This window comes from Chelonia mydas, chromosome 5 (assembly GCF_015237465.2).
Source record: "Chelonia mydas isolate rCheMyd1 chromosome 5, rCheMyd1.pri.v2, whole genome shotgun sequence".
Classification (NCBI taxonomy): Eukaryota; Metazoa; Chordata; order Testudines; family Cheloniidae; genus Chelonia; species Chelonia mydas.
This window is the reverse complement of record NC_051245.2, coordinates 129,409,934-129,428,298: the sequence shown is the minus strand read 5'-3', so window position 1 is coordinate 129,428,298 and position 18,365 is coordinate 129,409,934.

Genomic DNA, 18,365 nt, shown 5'->3' with positions numbered 1-18,365 from the left:
TCAATCGATTTTAGCTTAACAAAGAGAAGGTTAAGTAAGGGATGACATGATTACAGTCTGTAAGGACCGAAGTGGGGAATAAATATCTAATAATGGACTCTTCAATCTAACAGCAAAAGGAATAACACAATCCAATAGCTGGAAGTTGAAGCTAGACAATTTCAGACTAGAATTTAGAAGCTGGACTGGAAATAAGGTAAAAATTTAACAGTGAAAGTAATTAACCATTGGAACAAATTACCAAGGATTGTGGTGGATTTTTCCATTGCTGATGATTTTTAAATCAAGATGGGATGTTTTTCTAAAGTATCTGCTCTGGGAATAATTTTGGGGAAGTTCTCTGGCCTGGATTATACAGGGAATCCGATTAGATGATCACAGTGGTCCCTTCTGGCCTGGGAATCTATGAATCTAAGGCCTTGTCCAGAGCCCTGTAAATCTGCGGATATTCGCGGGTTCAGATATCGACGGACCAGGTTTTCTGATTTGGATGGGGATAAAATTTTGTATCCAGGCAGGGCTTTAGTCTTGTCTACACTGGGAGACTGTCCTAAAAATTGGAGAGAGTCCAGCGAAGGGCAACAAAAATGATTAGGGAGCTGGAACACATGACTTCTGAGGAGAGGCTGAGGGAACTGGGATTGTTTAGTCTGCAGAAGAGAAGAATGAGGGGGGATTTGATAGCTGCTTTCAACTACCTGAAAGGGGGTTCCAAAGACGATGGATCTAGACTATTCTCAGTGATAGCAGATGACAAGGAGTAATGGTCTCAAGTTGCAGTGGGGGAGGTTTAGGTTGGATATTAGGAAAAACTTTTTCACTAGGAGGGTGGTGAAGCACTGGAATGCGTTACCTAGGGAGGTGGTGGAATCCCCTTCCTTAGAAGTTTTTAAGGTCAGGCTTGACAAAGCCCTGGCTGGGATGATTTAGTTGGGATTGGTCCTGCTCTGGGCAGGGGGTTGGACTAGATGACCTCCTGAGGTCCCTTCCCACTCTGAGATTCTATGATTTGATTCTAATTCCAGCCATCGGGGATGTATCTGCACTACTGTAGATCTGCCATATGCACCATTTTGGGGGTTCTCCCTCACCACATATGGATTCCAAGGCCAGAAAGGACCATTGTGATCATCTAGTCTGGCCTCCTCCTGTATAACACAGGCCAGAGACTGTACAACTTTTTAAAATAGTTCTACAGATCTGTTTCCTGAAAATAATTTTGATTTCTTGATGGAAAAACCTGGAAACTCAAACACCAACAGTGTTTGAGGTTTTTTTTAAACTTTTTTCCTTTCCCCCCCCCCCATTTTTTCTTCCTCCCCTCCCCCCACCTTTTCTTTTTTTCTCTTGTTTTCACTTTTTTCCACAGGGTAAAACAAGTTGGGGCAGGGAGAGGGGGAGAGAGAAGGAACAGTAAATGAGGAAAAAACAAACACCTGGATTTTTTTTCAGTTTCAGTTTAGAAGACAAGATTTTTTTGTTTTTGTTTGTTGTTTTCTCTCCAGGAAATCAATTTACCACTTTTTGATGTTTGTTTGGGGGGGGGGGGGGAGGTGGAACTGTTTTGAATGAAATGTTTGACCAGAACTACAACCATAATTGTACCAGTGCAGTCTGAGATTTCTGGCATAACTATACTAAAGTTGGCATCAGTGTTACCTGTGATCTGATTTCAGGTGCAGGAGACTACCAATAACTCAACCTTAGTTTGCTTATGCAGAGCAACTTGCCAGTGTTTGAGTCCTGTTGCAGCCACTGCTATGAATAAACTCTAATTGCATAGTAAACAGTCCTTGCATCAGCTTTACCACCACTGGAGATTTATTTGTTAGGCTTCCTTGAACATGCATAAACAAATCATTAACATTGGCTTTAAAGTTGTATATCGATCATTGTGTGCAATGTTGAGAAGTGGAAGTGGAAAGCAGATAAAATATCATGGCTGATTTAAATAGGCATTAAATATCTGTGAAACAATGGTCGGCTGATTACACTGGTGGGTTGCCTGCAGTTTTGTTCAAGCAGCTTAAATGGGCTGGGGGAAGTGCCTAATACCTGGTGCATTGGTACGTAAGCTGTTGGCCCCAGTCTTCCAACCTCACCTCTGCAGGCAAAACCCTCATGTGGACGTGAGATTTTTAGGGCCAGATCCAAAGACCATTGAAGTGAAGGGGAATCTTTCCACTGACTTTTTAATAGACTTTGGATCGGTACCTAAATATTTTAGCTCCCTGCAGTTTGCAATATTTAAGCAAACTTAAGGTGCTTGATGAAGATATTTGCAATAGACATGCTTGTTTTGAAACCCAGGTGACTCTTTGTATATCTACAGTGTCTGGGTAGCATACAAAGAACTTGGTGAAGTTGATACTGAAAACAGCAGCACAGAGAAGAAGGGGCCGATGGAACCCACTTTGTTGTCCAATAAAACAAATACTCTACTGTCTGCTTAGAGGAATTCAGCACTCTTGGTCTGGGAGTATCCAGATTTGATATACGTAGAATCATAGAACCCTGCTTTGAGCAGGGGGTGGGACTAGATGACCTCCTGAGGTCCCTTCCAACTCTGATATTCTATGTAGCTGGAGAATCATGGCCTAAAACTGGACAATGCTGATGTAAGCAGAATCAGGATGAGCTCCACCCTGACCTCTGGTGAGGTGTGGCAAGTTGTGGAAAAGAACTTCAGGGGCTGATCTCATTTGCATAGGCACACCCACCCCACCTAGAATGAGGCCATAGCTGCCCAAATGGTCACTTTGGCTGCTGTGGGATCCCCAGTGTCTCTGTTATTGGGGCAGGAAGAATAAATTGTTATTACCCTGATTATGGGAACTGTGCTTGGAACTGTACTTGGCCTTTTGTTATGATGGAGGGACTCACCATCAACTAAGCAGCACTCGCTAGGCAAGGGACATGGGTTCCAAAACTCTGTGAATTGAGAGAGGCTGGGGACAGGTATTTATACTTGGTGGCATGGGCCCCCTGGTGAGGGCCTTACATGCTAATTGCACTTTCTCCTCTCTCCACTGTGGAATATCAGAGCTAATGTTGATTCCATTAGGAGTCTAGTTACAGGCTGCTGAGCTGAATTCACTTTGGGCTAATGATGCACCAGCACTGAGGCTCCCCTACTACAAGCTGAAATCACAAAAGAGCTAAAAACTGACTAAGAGCTGAAATCACTGAGCGTTGTGTTAAGTAGTGGGGGAGCCTGAAGATATATTGTGGAGCAGTTTGTGGGACAGCTGGAGCAGTTCATGGGATGGTGGGAGCTGCTTGTGGGACGCAGAGCAGTTTGTGGACTGGCTGGTGGAGTGGAGTGGAGCGGAGCCCTATGGAGCTGTGGGGCAGTCAGCTTCAGATCATGTAAGGTGCCCCTTACCTCTTCCCCTTCTTCCCCCCTCCCCCCCCATTTCCACCCAGGTTGGGAGGTAAAACTCTGCAGATAAACTTTCGAACTCTGGGGCTGCCCTGACCAGGGACAGAGACTTTTGGGCCATTGGACTTTTGGGACTTTGGGTGATTTCGGGTTGCTGGACTCAAGAACCCAAGGGAAAGGACACGCCCCAATTTGCTTGGGGTGGGTTTTTGCTCATGGGTTGTGTTATGAATCCTGTTGGTGGTGTTTCCCCAACATAGTGCCACATTGTTTCTGTTATTAAAAGGCTTTTTTGCTACACTCAGACTCTGTGCTTGCGAGAGGGGAAGTATTGCCTCTTGGAGACGCCCAGTGGGGGTGGTGTATATTTTGTCCCAGGTCACTGGGTGGGGGCTCGAGCCGGTTTTGCATTGTTATTGGAATGGAACCCCTAGATACTGAACCCGGCCCTTGTTGCTGCCAACTCTGATGGGCAGAAGGGTTACACTGAGAAGACTAACCATGCATATGTGGCCCCACTCCATGAAGTTCCCAGGCTCAGCAGGGGTGCCATCCCATTGTGGTCTAAATAACTTCTGACTGTTGCTGGCAGTGCTACAAGTTCAATAGCACATCTTTTTTTTAAAAAAAAAAAGTCCCAAGGCAGCTACATTGTGAAAAACCTTCTACTGCTAATACACTGAGACAGAAAGCAGAATTTTGAAGTGACTTGGAGTGGAACTTTTAAAGTTGATTAAGGAATTTGGACACCCAGTTCCCATTTAATTGGGTGTTCTAATCCCAGCCTTGCTTTGCCTTGAGATGCAGTGATTAGCATTTTTTTATACTGCATACTCCGCATGTGACCTGCTGTCAAGGTTCCTCCCCCACTCTGAACTCTAGGGTACAGATGTGGGGACCTGCATGAAAAACCTCCTAAGCTTATCTTTACCAGCTTAGGTCAAAACTTCCCCAAGGTACAAAATATTCCACCCTTTGTCCTTGGATTGGCCGCTACCACCACCAAACAAATACTGGTTACTGGGGAAGAGCTGTTTGGACACGTCTTTCCCCCCAAAATACTTCCCAAAACCTTGCACCCCCACTTCCTGGACAAGGTTTGGTAAAAAAGCCTCACCAATTTGCCTAGGTGACTACAGACCCAGACCCTTGGATCCTAAGAACAATGAACAATCCTCCCAACACTTGCACTCTCCCTTTCCTGGGAAATGTTGGATAAAAAGCCTCACCAATTTGCATAGGTGACCACAGACCCAAACCCCTGGATCTGAGAACAATGAAAAAGCATTCAGTTTTCTTACAAGAAGACTTTTAATAAAAATAGAAGTAATTAGAAATAAGAAATCCCCCCTGTAAAATCAGGATGGTAGATACCTTACAGGGTAATTAGATTCAAAACATAGAGAACCCCTCTAGGCAAAACCTTAAGTTACAAAAAGATACACAGACAGAAATAGTTATTCTATTCAGCACAATTCTTTTCTCAGCCATTTAAAGAAATCATAATCTAACACGTACCTAGCTAGATTACTTACTAAAAGTTCTAAGACTTCATTCCTGGTCTATCCTCAGCAAAGACAGAATATAGACAGACACACATACCCCTTTTGTTTCTCTCCCTCCTCCCAGCTTTTGAAAGTATCTTGTCTCCCCATTGGTCATTTTGGTCAGGTGCCAGCGAGGTTACCTTTAGCTTCTTAACCCTTTACAGGTGAGAGGAGATTTCCTCTGGCCAGGAGGGATTTTAAAGGGGTTTACCCTTCCCTTTATATTTATGACACCTGCAAAGGAATAGAATTGGGGGTTGTGCCTATTTCTGTCTCCACCTTTGCTTTTTTATGCTTTATACAAAAGAGTGTGCGTGTGAGTAAATCCACATTTAATTCCAAATGCCTGAGACACCTGGGAGAAAGTGTCTTTGATTCAGCATTCCAAATCTCTTCATGTAAGGTCTGCGGGTATGTCTACACGACAAAATTAGGTCGAGAGAGAGCTCATGTTCTGCATCTGAGACCTCTGACTTCCCCAGCAAAACCAGAGGTGACCAGACTTCATGTTCCTGATATTTTTAAGATTTGGCTTTTTTTTTTTTTAAAGGCAGAAAAAATCCTTTCAAATGGTCTTCCGATCCTTTACGATACATCATAAAGAACAAAATCAGGGTACAAAACATTTTTTTTGAAGGACATCTTTAATTTACATCAGCTCTTAACAGCTTCCTTCATTCTGTTAGTAGAATGAATCTCAATTCACATTTTTTTTTCTTCCCGCCTCCCCTCCCCCATCCCCCTTTCCCTTTTGGGATGTGAAGGAGTCAGAGACATCCCAGGGGACCACACAGAGATTTCCTCTATGCAGCAGGATATCAGAGATAAACACACTGAACCTGATCAATAATGAATTGGATTCATAGGGGAACCTTTTTTTTGAAGAGGAATTTGCTATTTTATCATAAATGAGATCATGTGTATCCATATTTATTGAGTCAGTGATTTAAGATAAGTTGTAGGTGACACTAGGCGGTTATAGCACAGGGGGAAAATGACAAAGGAACAAATACAATCATGGGACTGACTCACCAATTATAAGCTAGCATAATTTCACTGATTTTGAAGTTGTAAAACTAGTGACACAGTAATGAATCAGGCCCAATGTGTGTATACTGTGAACATATGAATTGCCTTATCAGGTCAGGCCAGTGGTCCATCTAGTTCACCAGTATCTTGTCTCAGACGGGGGCCGGCACCAGATGCCTCAGAGGAAGGCATAAGAACCCTACATTAATAGCACTAGTGTTCTATCTTGTCTAGATCACCACCTGCCCTGGTTCTGTGTTCACTGAAGAAAATTAACTACACCATCTCTCTCCTTTCTCTGAAATACTGAAGGATGTTTCAAAATGTTTCTCTGGGTGACTTTTTTTTTTTTTTTTTAAATTGTCTTATGGTGGTTTGCCTTGTGTTTCTGGCACCCAGAACTAAAAATATCCTGAAGTTGCATCGTATTGGCTTTACGCTGTTTTAAGACGGGAAATGCAACCTCCCAAAACTTAAACTACTGAAGACTTTGTGGTTGACCATGGGAAGTTCTGAATTATAGTATATGTATTCTATCTTTATGATCCATTTTTTTTCCTTCCACCCCCCCCTCCCCCTTTTTTAAACTGGATAATACCTATCAATTGTCTCTGGCCTGTGTATTTTCTGAATGACTGCTCTGGTAGGTAATAACAGAGCTGCATGCTAGCTACGGAGAATATATCATTGTACAGATTTTCTCCTGAGGAAAACTAACCATTCCACCTACAGTGATGCAGTAACCCAGAAGACCATGAACAGGACTCCTGGAAACCTCTGATCTTTCTGTCCTAGACTACTGTTGTTGGACCAAGCCCTCTTTTTAAAAACATCTGAACTTCAGCATCCACAACAGTTTAGCCTAGAATTCTAGACAGAGATCACAGATTAATACAACAAACTTAACAAGCTTTTTTTCAAAAGTGCTTTATAAGGAAGGGGGCAGCTCTCCTTGTTAGTGAGGAAGATATCTGAATTTTTAAGTTGTTTTACTGTTCTGTAAGCTCAGGGTCATCAATATTTCCATATTCAGCATTGGCCCTATTTCAAGGATATATCTTTGCGTTTTATTTGCTTACAATCCAATGCACATTGAATTAAATGGGAAGTCTTTACACTGGAATGGGCCCTGGACCAGGCCTGAAATGTATGAGTTACTGCTCATCATGATAAGGCTCTCTGAAATATTTAAGTGGATAACTCCATGTCCACCTATTTATTTTATATTTCATGGTTTTGACATGAAGAATTAAAGATCAAAATGTTGAAGGTGCATTTGTTTTTCCTCCTTGGTGTACACTATTTATTAAGGAAAAGCCACTTGCAAAATTTAAATCCAGGGGAATCTTGAATACTAGAGGTTTGGACCCTCATGAATCAAGTGGGAAGAGAATGTGGATTAAAATCACCCACAGTACTGTTTAGAGGGGCAGCGTCAACTCTAAATATCCCATTGCTCATTTAAAAAGCCAGCTTCTCAGCTGCAGTACATATCAGACCTCCACTGATTTTACTGGAGCTACTCACATTTACAGTAGCTGAGGACTTGGCCGGTAGGTAGGTAGGTATGTGTGGTGTTGGCTCAAATGCAGAGGTCCTACCTTGGGCAAAACTCTCATTGACTTTGGGTTGGTCTACACGACGTCATTAGATCAAAATTCCCTGCATTGGACTGAATTTATAATTAGCTTGTCTACACTACAGAGCCCTTCCTGCAGACCTAAAGGGTTTTTAAAACTGATGCCTGTACTCCGCCTCAACAAGAGGAGTAGTGCTAGGTTAGACCTTTCCATGTCAAATTGGGGTAGTGTAGACTGCACAGTGCATTTCAACTTATTTGGCCTCCGGGAGGTGTCCCAGAATGCTCCAATGTGTCTGTTCTGGTCAGCACTTTCAACTCCACTGCACTTCAGCCAGGTAAACAGGAAAAGCCCCAGGAACTTCTGAATTTCATTTCCTGTTTGATCAGCGTGGAGCGTTCACCACCACAGCTGACTATGGCTGCCCAGGGACGCGAACACACTCCAGGGTGGAGCACACAGGAGACACTGGATCTGTCTAGAGAGAAGAGTCTGTGCAGGCAGAGCTCCCAACCTGCAGCAGAGATGCTGACAGCAAGGCCAAAATGGCACAGGGCATGGGGTGGGGGGAGGCTACACCAGGGACACACAGCAGTGCCGTGTGAAAATAAAGGAGGTCAGGCAAGTGTACCAGAAGACAAGGGAGATAAATAGTAGCTCTGATGCTGAGCCACAGACATGCTTCTTCTATGAACAGCTGCATGCGGTTCTAGGCGGGGACCCCACCAGTCTCCATGGATACCTCCCAGGGGACCCAGGCAGCCATGGGCAACAACGAGGAGCACATTGTTGAGGAGGAGGAGAATGCACAGCAGGCAAGTGGGGGATCCATTCTCCCCGACAGCCAGGACCTTTTTTCCTAACTCTGGAGCTAATCCCCTCCCAGGTCCCGCTGGTGCGTGACTGTGATGGCGGGGAAGGCACCTGCGGTGAGAGCACACTGCTGGGGTTAAATGTAATTGTGGTTAATGTTTATCCCAGTTGTTTACCTCAAATTACAGTGGTAGCCAGTCCAGCTTCGCAAAGGGTACTCCCCGAAAAAGCCTGTTTGTGCCAAGAGTTTCCACACTAAAAAAGGTCCTCAGGTGTGCCCTCAAACCACCTGTCCTTTCACGTGTACTTACTATGCCTGCCTGCAAACGGAAATCTGCTGCCCAGTGCTGTACCTTCCTGGCAGGCTCTTCTTTTGAAACACAATTTGGCCGAGTACCTCAGGGAATGTATTTACTGCTGTGAATGTTTTCATAGCAACAATTAACCTTTTGTTTTATGCTTTTCCTTGCAGCTGCAACGCTTTCTCTGGGTGCTTCCTCCACTCCAGCACAAAGGCTGTTGCAGATTAGAAGTTGGAAAAAAGTGGACAAGGGAAGACCTGTTCTGTGATTTGATGCATTCCTCCAAGGCTGACAGGGCCCAGCTCCATGCATGGAGGCTCACGCTCTCAGAGCATACAGGTCGACCAAGAGGGCTGGAAAGCAAGCAGGGAACAAGAGCGTAACATGCAAGAGGAGACGATGGAGCTTATGGGGGAGCAAACAGACATGTTGAGGTGCAGGAAAGGCAGTTAGACCTTAGAGTCCTGCTGCACCCAGTGATGAACCAGCTGCCCTCCTCACCAAGTTCCATATCCTCCTCTCCCAGATGTCCTAGAATGCGTGGGGGGGTTCTGTTATCCCTTGAACTCAACTCCAGGGGATGCTTCATGGAGCAGAAGGCTCTCATTCCCACACCTTTGATTGCTAGTCAGTGAAAGTGTAATAAGCTATGTGCCTTTGCCCCTCCCTCCCTGTGTTATCAGGCCCTTACCTGGTTATCATTACTATTCATTGCTGTCTCTTTTCAGTGTTTGTTGTCCTCAATTCATGCATTTTTTATTATGCTAAGAGGTTCTTTATTCACTGTGCACACTGTGGTTGGTGGGGGTTTAGTTTATAGGGTAGTACATGCAAAAAAGGGGGCAGGTTGGTCAGGAACAACACACACAACTACCACATCACTGTTGGGTCATTCATGAAACTAGTTTTCAAAGCCTCTCAGAGATGCAGTGCGCTGTGATTGTGCTCTTCTTATTGCCATGTTGTCTGGCTGCTCATAATTGGCAGCCAGGCAATCTGCCTTAACCCCCCCACCCCGCCAGAAACTTTTTTCCTCTTTACTTTCACAGATATTATGGAGCACACAGCAAGCAGCAACAACAATAGGAATACTGCTTTCACTGAAGTTTAACCTAGTGAGTAAATTGCACCAGCGCCCCTTTAGATGTTCAAAGGCACATTCTACCACCATTCTGCACTTGCTTAGCCTATGGTTGAACTGCTCCTTACTGCTGTCCAGGCAGCCTGTGTATGGCTTCATGCGCCCCAGGAGCAAGGGATAGGCTGGGTCTCCAAGGATAATTATTGGCATTTCAACATCGCCAACAGTAATTTTCTGGTCTGGGAAGAAAGTTCCTTCTTTCAGCTTTCTGAAGAGACCGGAATTTCTAAAGATGCGAGCATCATGCACCTTTCCCGGCCATCCCACGTTGATGTTGGTGAAATGGCTCTTGTGATCCACCAGCACTTACACCATTGAGAAGTACCCCTTTCAATTTATGTACTCTTTGGCAAGGTGGTCTGGTGCCAAGATAGGGATATGCGTTCCGTCTATCGCCCCACTGCAGTTAGGGAACTCCACTGCAGCAAAGCCATCCTCTATGTCCTGCATGTTTCCCAGAGTCACTAACCACCTTAGCGGAAGTGAATTGATTGCCCCGGTGACTTGGATCACAGCAGCCCCCATGATAGATTTACTCACTCCAAACTGATTCCCGACTGACTGGTAGCAATCCGGCATTGCAAGCTTCCACAGGGCTATCACCACTCACTTCTCAACTGCCAGAGCAGGTCTCATTTTGGTATTTCTGTGCTTCAGGGCTGGGGAAAGCAATTCACAAAGTTCCATGAAAGTGGCCTTGCACATGCAAAAGTTATGCACCCACTACTCCTCATCCCATATCAGGATGTGGTCCCACCAGTCTGTGCTTGTTTCCCAGGCCCAGAAGTGGCGTTCCACTGTATAAACAAGCCTGGCTGCCACTGCCAGTATGTACTGTAGTCCATAGCTTCCAGCACAGCTATTTGCATGGCATCACATTTTCCTGTGTTACTGCTCTTGGCTAAGCTCTGCAAATGCTGCAGGACAATGCACGAGGTGTTTGTGATGCTCACAACAACAGCGTACAGCTGAGCAGGGTCCATGCTATGGTATCTGCACAAGTAACCCAGGCTTAGGTGCGAAAATGACTGTTTTGCCATTGCTTTCAGGGAGGGAGGGAGGAGCCAAGTGCATTATGGGAGGCTGATGATATGTACCCAAAACACCTCACAAAAATGTTTTTGTCCCATCAGGCATTGGGAGCCTAACCCAGAATTCCAATCGGGAGCAGGAACTGTGGGATAGCTGCCCACAGTGCATCGCTCCGTGAGTCAGTGTCACCCATGGTAGTGGGAATGGGCTTGCCGACGGAATGTACATAGTGGGGACATACACCATCGATTTTTTGGAAAATTGGAGGCTACAGGTCAACTTTAATAAATTCAGCCTAATTTCATAGTGTAGACAAGCCCTTTGAGAGTGAGTCTGAATAAGAATTTACAGCCAGGTTTTGAACTATCTTAGACTGGTGTCTAAGAAACCCGTGAAAGCAGTCAAATTACTCTGGCTTATTATGCCAGGGTAACTGAGAGCAGAATTCAGTCTTGCATAAAAGAATCTCAGGTTTTGATCATTACACGTAACACCAGATCAATGGAGATACACTAATTTAAACCAGCTGAAGATCTGGACTTAAATTACTCAAACTGAGTTTGCAGGGAAAACATTTCTCCCATTGTGTTTTGTGTTAACTTTTGGCAATTGAGAGAGCTTTGTGTGTAGTCACTTTCACTTCCTGGTCACATGCACTAGCATCCTGACTCTAGTATTTGCATGCAGTGCCCTAGACTCCCACATATGTGCTTTTCATTGGATACTGCAAGAGTGGACAAAACTTTTAAAAGCACAATTTTGCACATCTGACCTATGCACTTCTAATGTGCAGCCAGAAGGCCTGCATACAAGCCTTTGCTTGTGCATACATATCAAGAGTTCTATGTACATGTACACAATAGCCCTCTGAAAATCTGGCCCATAATATACAGCACAGGCTGAAATGCTTATGCAGGTGTCCTTGTTCTTGCTAATTTTTACAAGACTTTGCAAATCGTCCATGCTATTCTAGTCTTTTGCCACCCGATTCTGCTTTCCTTTGAAGTTGATGAGTTTTACCATTGATTTCATAGAAGTAGGCGTGGACCTTTAACATTATTATAATACAGTACAATAAATGTATGTTTTGTGTATATTTGCATTCAGAGAACTTGAAGAGGAAAAGTGTCTGATTACTAAATTTAGAATATCTAAATATTTTAACTAGCAGTTCTACATCTTTTCTTTGCTTTGAAAACTGCTTTAAAACTATGGACCAGCTTGGCAGGTACTCAGTTTAGTTCCATTGAGTTGAATGGATTTGCACGAGCTGAGACTCTGAACTCCCTCCCTCTCTCGCTTTTGAAACTTTGTTAGAGTTGTTTATTAAAAATACATATTGAATTCCTTTGTTTTGCTTTTTAAAATATACCCTGGTAGATATTTGTGACTGGGGGAGTATAGAAAGGATACAGAATAGCTATGTCTATGTAACATATAGGTCCCACCCTCCTTATGGTGAGGATCGTAGCCGTTGTGGAGAATTCAGAACCCTCACTAATGGCTAATTATGATCGCCCTTAAATCATTACGTACCCAAATCCTATGGATAATGTAGCACTTCACCCCTTCCTTGGGGCAGGTGGCATTGTGCAAGTTACAAGGCCTTAAGGTCCAGATAATAGTTCTCCTACAGCTCTCCAAGTGGTAACATGTCTTTGAAAGAGCTGCTGATCTGTATATTACTTGTCTCAACCATCTGGAAATAGAGGAATGAAAAGAAACTGGGAGTAGCAGATTGCAGAAAATATCTTGATGTAATGATTTGCACTGTAGTGGAATAGCAACTGCACTTACATGACTCTAACACCTGCATGAGGAAAGGTAAATTGAGGGTGGGATGTTAAAATCTTGCTTTTCTAAAGAGGACATTTTAACATAGGAAAATTTTTCTTTTTGTTTAAAATTAGAAGGATCTGTCCAGGAAACCGCACTGGTGGCATTTCTGATTGGTGTCAGATAACAAAAACCTAGTTTGAGAAGTTCAAAAAACCAGGGCAGATGCTTGATATACTGATTAACTTCCACTTTGTATAAGAAAATGCAATAGCTAGGAAGGAGGAAGCTTGGCACAGAGGCTGTGTTGCCACACTGTCAAGTAATAAGGAAGTTGTCAAAGTTTGTTAGGAAGTAATTTCTTGAATAAAAGTTACTAAACAGTTTGCACATCTTTCTTGCTTCCTGACCTGAGCCCAAACAAGGTCACGTAGAATTAGAGTTCAGAATTTCAGACGTATCCCCATAATACTTTACTGCAAGAAACCCAAAATCAGTAAAAGGCATGTTAAGCTTTTGTTTCCTTTGCTCGTGTAATACACAGCCTTTTGGTTAAGTGGCTTAAATCTTCTCACTTTATATTGGAGGCTCTCTTGGTATGGGTGACAAAGTAGGAGAAATTTCTCAAGGGTGTGTGAGAAAGAGAGACGCTGTATAGCTCGCCTGTCTCACTTAAATTTACTGGGGCAGTTGATCTACTAGACCCAGCAACAGCTTGCATCAGCAATGTCTCTGGCCCCTACGTGGGAAATGCAACCAAACAGGTACAAGAGAGAAAAATGCGGTCAATGAAAATTAATGAGGGATCTGAAAGAGAGCAAAGGGCCAAACAAATATTAATATGTGAAAGTCTCATGGGAAGATACTAAACGCCTGATCTAAAGCCCACGGAAGTCAATGGAAAGACTCTCACTGATTCCAAATGGGCTTTGGATCAGGCCCTGAGTGTAACATTGATCCTACTGCATAAAGTCTTGGGAACGTGCCTGGAGAGTTCCCCCATGGCTTACCCCTTAGAGCATTAAGGATGAATACGCTTATTTTTCTATGCAGCAAGTGCCCGGCCTCCTTTCCCACATCTATTGCCTCCTGTTCCTCTCTATCAAATGAGCTCTCTTCTACGACCCTCAGAAGATTTCACTTTCCCATCCCACTAACTACCACAACACAAGCATCCTGAGCAACTGTCTAGCCTCAAGCACCTCACCCATCTTCCACCTCTAGCCCTGTCTCCCCTCTCACTCATGCTGCTGCCTCCATGTCCGTTTCTTCCTGCTGCTGGCCAGTGCCTGCTGTCCGCCCCATGCTGGCCCAGGCCTGCAGGTGGTTGGTCATGCTGAGGGAGAATTGTTGGGCTCTTGGAAGAGGAAGGTGGAATGGATCGTAACTGACTCCTCTTGTGAGTTCTGACCTGCTCCACCTCCCAGTACTGAAAAAGGTACTAGGGTTAACTTCAAATCTGCTGTGGATTTAATACTCAGTAAAGATTTTGATCTCCATTTCACTGGTGTAAATCCAAAGCATTGAGATGTATGGAGTTACTCTGCAATCGCAGTGATGGAACTGATATCAGAACATGGCCAGAGAATCAAATTCTGTCCAGAAGTGGATCCATTCAATCCCATTATTCCTTGAGATTACATAGTTTGGCATAATTCTACTTAGCTATACCTTTTGTGTTGAATTCAGTGTGTGACCCTATACATTGCATACGTGAGTATGCACATTTATTTGGTATATTTGAGGCTCACATGGCTAATTTTATTTTAAAGCGGGATCACTGTAATCTCTTGAGAGTCTATTTCAGGGTGTGATCACTCACTTCAGCCTCCTGATTTTTCTTTAAAGAATGAAAGAGGTTAAAAGTTAATGTGACTTTATGGCTGAGCATTGAAACACACAGAAATCTGGAGATTCAGATTCTGTTCCCACCAGCCAGATTGCTCATATTAACAGCATGTGCAGTAATGCAAAAGACTTTACTACATATGAGCAATGGATCTGCAGTGGGAACCCTAATTTAGAACTTCTTATCTCTTGTGCATTACATGTTTTTACCATATAGAATTTTTGGTGGAAAAATTCACAATACACAGGCACAGCCTGTGCTCCAGCGGCTTTTGAGAGCCTCTTTCTAATAGTGATATATCAGTAGGCATTGCAGAAGGAGAAAGCTGAACAGCAAAAAATTTCTCTTGGCAGATCCTCAGCTGGGGTAATAATGGAGCTATAACAATTTACACCAGCTCAGGATCTGCCCCCTCGTACAATAAACTAGGTAATCAAGCACATTTCCCAAGGGCTGAAAAAAAATGTTGACTCTATGTCTTACAACTAGAGCTGGTCAAATTATGCACCGCAAAATAATTCTGCACATGAGTTTAGCCTTTTTTCTTTTTCTTCCCAATTGCTTCCTGACCTATTCATAAATATTAGTTGGACAAACAACTTGCAGCCGATGGGTTGTTGGTGAACTGCTAACTTTTGCCATTCATGCTTTGTTACCTACAATAAGTAACATGGGGTGAAATCGTGACCCTATTGAAGTCAATGGCAAAACTCCCATGGACTTCACAGGGCCAGGATTTCACTCCTGGTTTGTTTCCACTAACCAGAAGGCTCCTTTACACCCCAAGTTGCATTGGTATAACTGAAGGTGTTGTTCAAAAACTAGTTAAACCAGGGTAGAAGGCTGTGGAGATGCTCTTACTTCAGTTTAAAGCAGGCTTTGAGCACAAGGAGGTAACAGCTTTGGTCTTGCCAAGACCTTGCCAACAGGAATTTCCTCAGCCTAGACCACTTCTGCACACAGTCCGTGGAGGGAACAGCCTGTGAAAGGAGTGTCACAGCAAACTGGGGCATTACAAACCATTGGGTACACACTCAGATTTCTCTGGGTGTGGATATCATGCCAGGCTGGATGAAGGCATGGCTGCAGTCATGCAGAACTTGCCTGCTACTCTGCAGCGTTGTCGTGCTCTATGGAGTAAAGCAAGGTGACTAATTCCCAACTGCCCACCTCGAGGTTTGACTGTAGTGAAGACTGTCACATTTTGGTTTCGCTGAAGCTGACTAGGGACAGGGTCATGCAACACCAAAATAAACCATTCAAATCAAAAGAAGTTTCCATTTTGGGGTTTGCACTGGTTTAGCTAAACAAATGCAAATGTGGGTGTAGAAACTCCAAGATTTTTTTGAAAGGAGCATAACAAATGATTAATAATGTCACCCTTCTGCCAGAGGGAGCCGGCAGCAACCAGGACCGGGTTCAATATCTAAGGGTTCCTTTTCAACAATACAACATAGAACTGGTTCGAGCTCCCGCCCAGTAACCTGGGAAAATTACACACGACCCCGAGGCACCTCTGAGAGGCAATAATTCCCCACTCGCAAGCACAGAGTCTGAGTGTAGAAAAGAAACTTTTAATGAAAGAAGTCACCCAACGTTAACTAGGGAAAATGTCACAAGCAGGATTCATAAGCATAAAACTGTGAGCGGGACGCCCACCCCAGAGTACGTGGGGCAGAGCCTTCCGCCTCCTGTTCTTGAGCTCTACAACCACAGTTCCTTTACTGTGCCCCCCTCTGCTCCTTCACCATACCCAGGGGTGAAAGCAACATGGAACACTTACCAGTATGGGGCCTGGCTCCGGCCCCCCTGGAAGGGGCGGGGCCTTGGGGGAAAGGGGCAGGTCTGGGGGTCAGCCTCCCCGGCCAGCCCATTCATGCTGCCTGGCCTCGGCGGCGATTTTAAAGTGCTGCGGTAGCAGCGAGCCCCAGGCCCTTTTAAATCACTGGTCCTGGGGCAGCTGCTCCTTTTGCCCCCTGGCTGTTGGTGGCCCGGGGGGGCACAAAAGGGGCGATGACGTTAAAGCGCTGCCCCGGAGGCACTCGAAGAAGGGTCCTTCGCTGCGGCAGCACTGTAACATCGGCTGGGTATGGGCCGGTACCAGCTTCGGGCCGGAACACCATAGCAGCCCGTACTGGCCTTCTTTCACCCCGACCATACCCCACTCGCAGTGATCGCCCTTGGTCAGTGAGGCCCCAGGGTTCAGAGGTGCGTGTGTGTGAGTTCACCTCCCACCTGGGGAAGAAGAATCATAGAATCATAGAATCATAGAATATCAGGGTTGGAAGGGACCTCAGGAGGTCATCTAGTCCAACCCCCTGCTCAAAGCAGGACCAATCCCCAATCAAATCATCCCAGCCAAGGCTTTGTCAAGCCTGACCTTAAAAACTTCCAAGGAAGGAGATTCTACCACCTCCCTAGGTAACGCATTCCAGTGTTTCACCACCCTCTTAGTGAAAAAGTTTTTCCTAATATCCAACCTAAACCTCCCCCACTGCAACTTGAGACCATTACTCCTTGTCCTGTCCTCTTCTACCACTGAGAATAGTCTAGAACCATCCTCTCTGGAACCACCTCTCAGGTAGTTGAAAGCAGCTATCAAATCCCCCCTCATTCTTCTCTTCCGCAGACTAAACAATCCCAGTTCCCTCAGCCTCTCCTCATAAGTCATGTGTTCCAGACCCCTAATCATTTTTGTTGCCCTTCGCTGGACTCTCTCCAATTTATCCACGTCCTTCTTGTAGTGTGGGGCCCAAAACTGGACACAGTACTCCAGATGAGGCCTCACCAATGTCGAATAGAGGGGAACGATCACGTCCCTCGATCTGCTCGCTATGCCCCTACTTATACATCCCAAAATGCCATTGGCCTTCTTGGCAACAAGGGCACACTGCTGACTCATATCCAGCTTCTCGTCCACTGTAACCCCTAGGTCCTTTTCCGCAGAACTGCTGCCTAGCCATTCGGTCCCTAGTCTGTAGCTGTGCATTGGGTTCTTCCGTCCTAAGTGCAGGACCCTGCACTTATCCTTATTGAACCGCATCAGGTTTCTTTTGGCCCAATCCTCCAATTTGTCTAGGTCCCTCTGTATCCTATCCCTGCCCTCCAGCGTATCTACCACTCCTCCCAGTTTAGTATCATCCGCAAATTTGCTGAGAGTGCAATCCACACCATCCTCCAGATCATTTATGAAGATATTGAACAAAACTGGCCCCAGGACCGACCCCTGGGGCACTCCACTTGACACCGGCTGCCAACTAGACATGGAGCCATTTATCACTACCCGTTGAGCCCGACAATCTAGCCAACTTTCTACCCACCTTATAGTGCATTCATCCAGCCCATACTTCTTTAACTTGCTGACAAGAATACTGTGGGAGACCGTGTCAAAAGCTTTGCTAAAGTCAAGAAACAATACATCCACTGCTTTCCCTTCATCCACAGAATCAGTAATCTCATCATAGAAGGCTATTAGATTAGTCAGGCATGACCTACCCTTGGTGAATCCATGCTGACTGTTCCTGATCACTTTCCTCTCGTGTAAGTGCTTCAGGATTGATTCCTTGAGGACCTGCTCCATGATTTTTCCGGGGACTGAGGTGAGGCTGACTGGCCTGTAGTTCCCAGGATCCTCCTTCTTCCCTTTTTTAAAGATTGGCACTACATTAGCCTTTTTCCAGTCATCTGGGACTTCCTCCGTTCGCCACGAGTTTTCAAAGATAATGGCCAATGGCTCTGCAATCACATCCGCCAATTCCTTTAGCACTCTCGGATGCAACTCGTCCGGCCCCATGGACTTGTGCACGTCCAGCTTTTCTAAATAGTCCCTAACCACCTCTTTCTCCACAGAGGGCTGGCCATCTACTCCCCATGTTGCGATGCCCAGCGCAGCAGTCTGGGAGCTGTCCTTGTTA